The sequence below is a fragment of the Spermophilus citellus genome, assembly GCF_964194105.1.
Source record: "Spermophilus citellus genome assembly, chromosome: 1".
Classification (NCBI taxonomy): domain Eukaryota; kingdom Metazoa; phylum Chordata; class Mammalia; order Rodentia; family Sciuridae; genus Spermophilus; species Spermophilus citellus.
This window is the reverse complement of record NC_138182.1, coordinates 48166617-48174964: the sequence shown is the minus strand read 5'-3', so window position 1 is coordinate 48174964 and position 8348 is coordinate 48166617.

Below are 8348 nucleotides of genomic sequence, written 5' to 3'. Positions count from 1 at the left end.
CAAGACTGAGTCCCTGATTCACCTCACTGTGTAGAACCACCCTGTATTACCATGATTCTCCAGAAAAACAAAGGCATAGAGTATATATTTTAGAAGAGAATGAGAAAGAGATAAAGAGGGAGATATTGGAAAGTATTGGCTCATGTAACTATGATTCTTCATAGTTAAGAAGTCTCCTGATCTGCCATTTACAAGCTGGAGAGCTGGGAAAGCCAGTGGTATAATTTGAATGCCTGAGAGCTGGAGAGCCAATGGTATAAATTCCTGCCCCAGTATGAAGGCATGGAAATCAGAAGCTCTGAGGGAAGGAGAAGACATGCCCCAACTCAAGCACCCAGGCAAAGAATCAGCAAATCCTCCCTTCCTCCATCTTTTTGTTCTGTTCAGGCTTGGATGAGGACCACCTACAGTGGGAGGGCCATCTGCTTTACTTAGTTCACCTATTCAAATGTTAATATCTTTCAGATTCATCCTCAGGGACACACCCAAAATAATGTTTACTAGCTATCTGGGAATCCTGTGACCTAGTCAAATTGACACATACCCATTGGATTCTTATGTGTGCAAAATCTTCTTTGTGCCATCACAGATTAGCTGACTTTCAGCAGTGGAGTCTATGCTAAATCATGACACAGCAAATCCCCTTTTATGTGTTCACTCCAAAGAAATGAGGGCATGTACAAAAGAAATCCCAGTGATGAGAACTAACAAAAAGAGTTAAAATAGACCATGATTGATTCAGACAAATATTATATAATAGTTAAAGTATATTAGATTTACATGCATCAAAATGCTTCAGTCTCAAAAACAATGCTGACTGTGAAATGCAACATACAGACAAATTTGATGTCACTTATAAACCATAAATAACATTATTTTTAAATTTCTTGATATCTACACAGCAAGCAAAAGTTTAAGCATTCATGTAAGTGACATGGGTCAACCAACTTCAGAATAGAAACTACTTCTGGAGACAGAGAGGTGGATGTGATGCAAAGGAGAAGCATTAACTGGATGAAGAATTATTTTATTTCTTTAAAAGGACATAAAGACTAAGAAATCTGATGCAAAATAATATGACATAATGTTAATGTCTATTAAATATAGGTTTGGGGTCAATGGTTTGTATTATATTATTTTCTATGATTTTCTCAATGGTTGAAATATTCCATAATTAAAAATAATCTTTAAAGCAATATAGGGATATTTATCTGTTCCCAGAGGTTTCTCACTATGAACTCCTACAGTTTATCTAATCCACTTGCATGTGAAAATCTTTGGGGAGAAAGAGGCATAATTTGACTAAAATCAGGATGTTATAGAATTCTTTCTCTCTAGGGAAATAACACACAGTAGCTGCCTCAGATGCATAGTCAACAGGGAGTCATCCAATTTTACTCATCTTCAGCAAATGCAGAGAATCAAATGCAAAAATTTAACACTCTAGGGCCATGTTGTGAAGCCACGGAATTCCCTAGAGGTCTGCAGGTATATAAAATAATTAATGGACTAAGCTCACCCATAACTAATTTTCTCATCTCTGAAACAACTTATGGGAAATTGTCTTAGCTTAATAACTAATCAAAGTAAAACTCACTACAAGTTAAAAATATTCTTTACATTTTTTACCATCTCAGATCACTGTTCAAATAGTATTTTAAATGAAATGAAATTGTTTATGGCTGATCAGACATGGGAATGAAGTAGTAGATGTCATATCAGCAGAGGCTAATTCCCACCAGCTCTTTCACAGAAAATAGAACGCTCCCACTCTACTGGCCTGTTAAATACTATATTAAGTAAATCTATCAGTAGTTTCTATTTATGTGATTAGCAAACACTTGCTACATTTTTTAATCAATTGCATGTACCTTGTCTCAAATATGTTTGTATCTCCATAGCATTTAGTACAATCCTTACACAGGTTAGATGTGAAAAATGTTTTGCTGATATCTGCAATACAAAGTTTGATTTTAAGAGTAAATGATGTGTCCCTTGGATTGAACCTTACCTTCCAATCCAGTATCCAGCCTGTGACATATGGCCATTTTTTTCCTGACAAATCAATCAAATAAATCTATAAATTAATCCAAATGCCTTACACAGTTCAGAATAAGGAAACACACTTTTTGATTTTAAATGATGAGGTCAAAGGTGGAAATTGATCATTTCTGCATTTAATCTTTTCCCTTTCCTTCCACTGCTTCTATAATGAAAATAAATCATTTGCTAACTATGCTATAGCACAAATAATCACCTCTGAGCTGTGTACTATGGCAGAATGTTTTGAAAAAACTTGCCTGGAAGAGAAAATTAAGAGTTAACAGTTCATGTAGCATCCTTTACCTGAAAAATAAATAAATAAATAAAAGATGTAGTTAGAACATATCTTAGTAACAAGTATAGGTTCACAAGAAGGGTAGACTGTATATCATCTAGAAAGTTAGGTCACCATAAACTGTAGCAGATAAGTATTCCTCAGGAAGTTGTAATATAGTTACTCTGACATGTCCATTATTATCCAACCACAAAATGACAAAACACTTATGAAAGAAATTGAAGAACTAGTACTTCTGGGCTAATGAGCGCAACATCTACAGGGGGTATCCAAACATGGCCTAAGTCTGAATCTCTACTCTGTCTCAAACCCACAGGTGAGACAACTTTGCTCATGTTATTTGAAAATGGTGATGAAGAACAATGCACTTGAATATAGAAATGATATGATTATGAATCTTAGCCCCAAATCTGCATGTCCTTCTTGCTCCCTACAGATCACATGCCAAAATTACCAAAGGTGTTGATTTGAGTTTGGACAGTGACATACCCCTCTTCAGAAGTCATCAGTGGTTCCCTTTTGCCTCAGAATAATGTTCTGCCTTCTAAGAAAGACATTAGTTATTTTTCAGGTTCAGGTCTTGATTTCTATTTTGAGACCAATATCCTACTATATCGCTCCATTACCCCTGTAATTTTAACACTCCAACCCAGTTTCCAACCCAATAGTAGAAAACATTCTTTTTCTACCTATCGTTCTGCTTACACAGTATCTTCAACCTGAAAGGTTCTTCCATATCTTCTTTGCCACTCAAAGAATCATTCTCTAAGAACCAATTCATATGGAACCTTCTGTGGAACCTTTCTGATTTCCTCCATGCAAATTAAATGTTCTCTGTGGAAGTACAGCAAATCAAAAGATTCAACTCTATTAACAATACATAACAATACATCTTGTGGCTTACTGTATTCTTCTATACTTACAGGGCCAATGAATATTTGTTCTATGATTAAATGAACACATGAGAGTGTAGAGCTGTTTAGTTTGCGACTTTAACTTTTGATTTCGTAATATATGTAGTCCAATAAGCTATAAAATCATTAAAACCAAAGGTAGCAGGATGACTAGAAACCTACAGAGCAGATATTAAACAAGAAAGAACAGAATAGAGACTTGAGAGCCAAACCTTAGTGTAAAATTCATACTTTAGTGCAGTGTCAAGGGAAGAACATTCATTTGGGGGCTGTTAGACCAGAATTCATATTTTTCCCACCACTTAACTCATTTGGATCTATTTTCTCATCTACCAAGTGGAAGCAGAAATCTTTACCTGGCAGTGCTATAGTATAGACTAAATGAGATAATGGGTAGGGGCAGGGGCAAGAGGTACTATTATGAGATTATTTACCTATGTGTTTTCTCTGCATTAATATAAACTCTGGTCAAGGGATTCATGAAACAAAAAGAAGAAGAAGGAGGACAAGGAGGAGAAGCAAAAGGAGGAGGAGAAGGAGGAGGAGGAGGAGGAGGAGGAGTCAATCCTTGGGTTTTCAATTTCAGGAGACTAAACTTCCATAAGGAACACAAAGAAGTCATGTGTATCTACCATAAATTTGGAAGAATATACGGCGACTAGGAGCAAACTTCCCTTTTTCCCCTGACTCCTGAGGTTTCAATTCCTGATTAGACAAAAAGCTTTAAGCTAAACAATGGAAGAGAGCTATAGAGGAACACAAACTAATGAGATGCCACAGTTCAGAAAATGTAGATCCTTCTACAGGAGCCTGTGGCCAACCAAGCTTTGGGAAGAGTGAAGAGGAGTACTGGATAGAGTCATAGGTTTGGAGACCATTCAATGGCCTGTGTCTCATTTCTTAGGAGTCAGTGAGAACCCTGTGAAGAAATGATATGAGTCTAGAACAGAAAAGAGAGAGTTTCACTATATTCCCTGGCTCAGTGTAACCAAGAAGCAGTAGAATGCTGCATGTACCTATAGGGACTCTGAAGCATTTGAGGCTTCCCACACGTTAAATCCCCAATAGGAGATATATTACATTTTCTGTAAACCCCAGAACGACAGAAAAGATACAAAGACAAGCATGCCAAAAGGGGCCTTCAGAATAGGAACAAGACCCAAGGTAGCAAGACCTTCCTGGGTGAGTGAAAATGACCTAGAGGGAGTGAAGTTGATGATATTGATCAGATGCAGCACAGCCTACGCAAAATCTTGGTACTGCATATTGATTCTCGTCCAGAGGACAAATAAAACCTCAAGCAAAGAAGAGATAGTAAAATTGAATTGACTGAGATTAAATATTTTACATCTAAGAGAGCAAGATTTTGTTAAAAGAAATTATGAGTAAAATTATCTTATATTTTAAGTTTCAAAAAGCAACATAAGAAACTGCCTGCTTATTCTTCTGAATATGTAGACCTGGGTTTTATTTATGTGCAGTGTCCAGTCCAGAGCTATAAGAAGTGCTCAATGACTCTCATTTCTTTCCTTCCATCCATTATCTCCTAGATTAACATAATCTGGATTTTGAACAGATATTTTGTATCATATATAAAACACTGTTGTTGACAAACTTTTTCTGTACAGATAGTATATACTTTAGGTTTTGCAGGCCACAGACTCTGTTGCAACTACTCCCTTTAACCCTTGTAGTGCAATTGCAGCCATAGACAATGCATAAACAAGGGTGTGATTGTGTTCAAATAAAATTTTATTTATAGGCTGGGTGAGGTGGTGCACACCTGTAATCCCAGCAGCTTGGGAGACTGAGGCAGGAGGATCAGGAGTTCAAAGTCAGCAAGCCAGCCGCAGCAATTTAGTGAGGCCCTAATAAATTCAGCGAGAACTTGTCTCAGAGGCTATTAAAAGTGCCCCTGGGTTTAAACCCCAGTACCTAAATAAATAAATATTTATTTATTTATAAACACAGACAATAGCTTTGATTTGGCTTGCAAGCCTTAATTTGCTGACTATAGGAGGAAAAAGAGGCTTAAAGAGGCTATTAAAATAATTATGTGCTAATAAAGCCCTGCACTAAGATGGCAGTTGTAGGAATGGAAGGCAGAAATAAATTAGGGAAGAGGAGGCAAGAGGTTACAGGATGAGGGATAGGTGAACAATGCAAAGATGATTTTGGAAGAATAAGGGGTTCCTGATGAAAATGGAGCAGTTGAAGAAAGTTTGGAATCCCTTAAGAGAATATAAATATCTCCCTTATTATATGTAGAATTCAAAGGCAGAAACAGGTTCCTTCACGTTGAAGCTCTGATACATTGGCAGTCCTAACAGGGTCATTTAATATTTCACAAAAGCTCTCTTGACTCATTGTTGAAATCACAGAGAAGAACTCTTGATCCTCCTTGCAAGTTATTTGTTAAACCCTAACTCCCACCACTTTGCTTGTCACATCTCCACTCTCAAAGGTCCTAGGCAACACCCCTATCTCCTCAGGCCAGTTACCAAATAACTAGAGACAGCAACTGCACTGCAAAAAGGAATTGCTGAAATTAGCCAATCTCCAGGAAGCCTGTTTAACTTGCTACCCCAACCCTCTTTGCCAGACACAAACCACCTTCTACATTTCCAATGTACTGATGCCCTGTTCCCATGTACAAACCCTGCAGCTTTCTCTCCTTGGGAGCTGTAAGTAACACAGAGTTCTGTCTTTTGTCTATCCAGGTGTCATCGTGCTGTGTTCCACCATCAAAACTATCTTTAAATCTGGTAGCATGAACAGTTGCCTTAACATTTTGATGGGAGTGGTAAGGGGAGGAGAAAATTTCAAATCTGATTTCTATCCAATACCTATTTAAGTCGAACAGTGGGTACCAACGCAGTACACATAACGGTGCTTGCCCAAACATTTTTTTTTTTTAAAGAGAGAAAGAGAGTTTTTAATATTCATTTTTTAGTTCTCGGCGGACACAACATCTTTGTTTGTATGTGGTGCTGAGGATTGAACCTGGGCGGCACGCATGCCAGGCAAACGCGCTACCGCTTGAGCCACATCCCCAACCCTGCCCAAACATTTTTAAACAGGTTTCTAAAGCAGAAGCAAACATTTGGGTAGAAATTTTGAGGAAAGGGTTTTGCCATTAGACTATCACACTACATCTGTGTTTTAAGTCCTTGCCACAGTGTTCCTATCAGGAGGTTATTGTGCTTCTCCCAAAATATAATCAGCAAATCATGCCAAATGAGTCAACAGATTCTTGCCGGAAACTTCGTTAGCAGGTGCTTTATACCCATGACTGTCACATGTAAATCACTTTCCTTTGAGGGTCATGAAGCCCCCTGGAAGTGAGAGCTGTCCCTGCAGGATGTCCATTCCACAGACATTGGTGATTTGCTGTCTGTAAACCTTGTTTCTTGCCATCTGTTTTGAATTTGTCACCCTTGGTTTACATTACCTAAAACTGTAAACTAGATTGACATCAAGCATGAGATTTAAACCCTTATTTCTATGAATAAATTCTCTCCTAACCACAAGTTCAGGTTTCACATGGCTCCTCCTGATTTTCCTCTTTAAATAACACAATGGCTGTTCCCTCACCTCTCCTGTTTCCTAAACATTCCGTGACCTCCCCTTCACACTCTGTCCAGCCTTAAACCACTGACTTGTTGCTTTCCTATTTATCCTTCTGGATCTTTGGCTTCATTTTCTGGGCCTTGTCTCTTCTGCAGCCATCCTAGCATTTTCTTAATTTCATATTTAGTATCTCTTGGTGTTTGACCTCTTCATTAAAATAAATCCCCAAATGCCAATAGCTGGGGCCTCCTAGCATCTTTGTTCTATTAAAAAAATTATGGAAGATTCCATCTCCAGAATTAACATGAAAATTATGAAGTTCAGAGTCTAGGCCATAATATTCATCAACTGAATGGCCTTGGCCAAGTTGCTTACACTTTCTGCTTTGGTCTCATGTTGGTGTCCCATCCCAAATTCACATATTGGAACTTTAACCCTTATTACCTCCCTTTAGCAGATAATAAGGTCACGAGTCCCTATGTTCTTGAATGGAATTAATGCCCCTGAGAAGAGATGGAAGAGAGCTGACTTCCATGTCTGCCATGTACGAACAAAGTGAAAAGAACCATATTTGAAGGAGAAGAGGACTTTACCAGATGCCAAACCTACTATTGACTTGATCTTGAACTTTGAAGCCTCAGAATTATGAGTAATAAGTGTCCATTGTTTATAAATTACCTAAGGTATTTTTATGGCATCAAGAACAAACCAAGATGCTCTCTAAACCTAAGTTTTCTCATCTATGAAGAGGAGATAAGGAAAGTTACCTACTACAAAGAATTAACAAGAGGATTAAGTGAGAGGAAAAGCATCTAACATAAGACCAGGTACAAAATGGTGCCCAAGAAGTATTATCAATTGTTTTTAATCAATAATTCTTAATCTAATCCATGTTTTAATTGAATCTAAATTATGATTTATTTACCACTTACAAATAGAAATTTCAGCACTGCTTTTTAAACTGTTATTTTATTAATCTATCATATTCTTTTACACTCATGTGTATGTTTTGAATATATGTTAAAAATTTTTTTAATTATAAGACCAGGGTAGAAAAAGAGGCGGAGTCTTCAAAGTGAAGAGAAAAGCCACTATTTGGACCATAAATGGGGTCTTCATTTAAAAACCACCAGTTAAAAGTTAATTTGGGGGAAAAACTTAATTTGGGAAATATTAGAAAATTATATTATGTTTAAAAAATTTACATAAAAAATTATATTGCATTTTGACACTCATGGAACTCTGATATAAGCTCAGAGGATTCCAATCCTACAATAATGAAGGTAATATATTCAGTCTGGAGAGGATAAAACAGCACCATTTTTGGAATTATTGGTACAATTGTGCAAGGCAGTTTGGGAAGAAATAGTATTTAATTTGGAGTAGTTTATTCCTTTTGCTCTTTTCCCATAATCTGTCTTCAAGTACTGCCCCAAGTGAGGAGAGTTATCATTGAGGACCCGGAATGGGGTCTTCATCTAGGATTATCCTGCCTTTACTCAAAGCAGCCAGCCTACAGTACATGT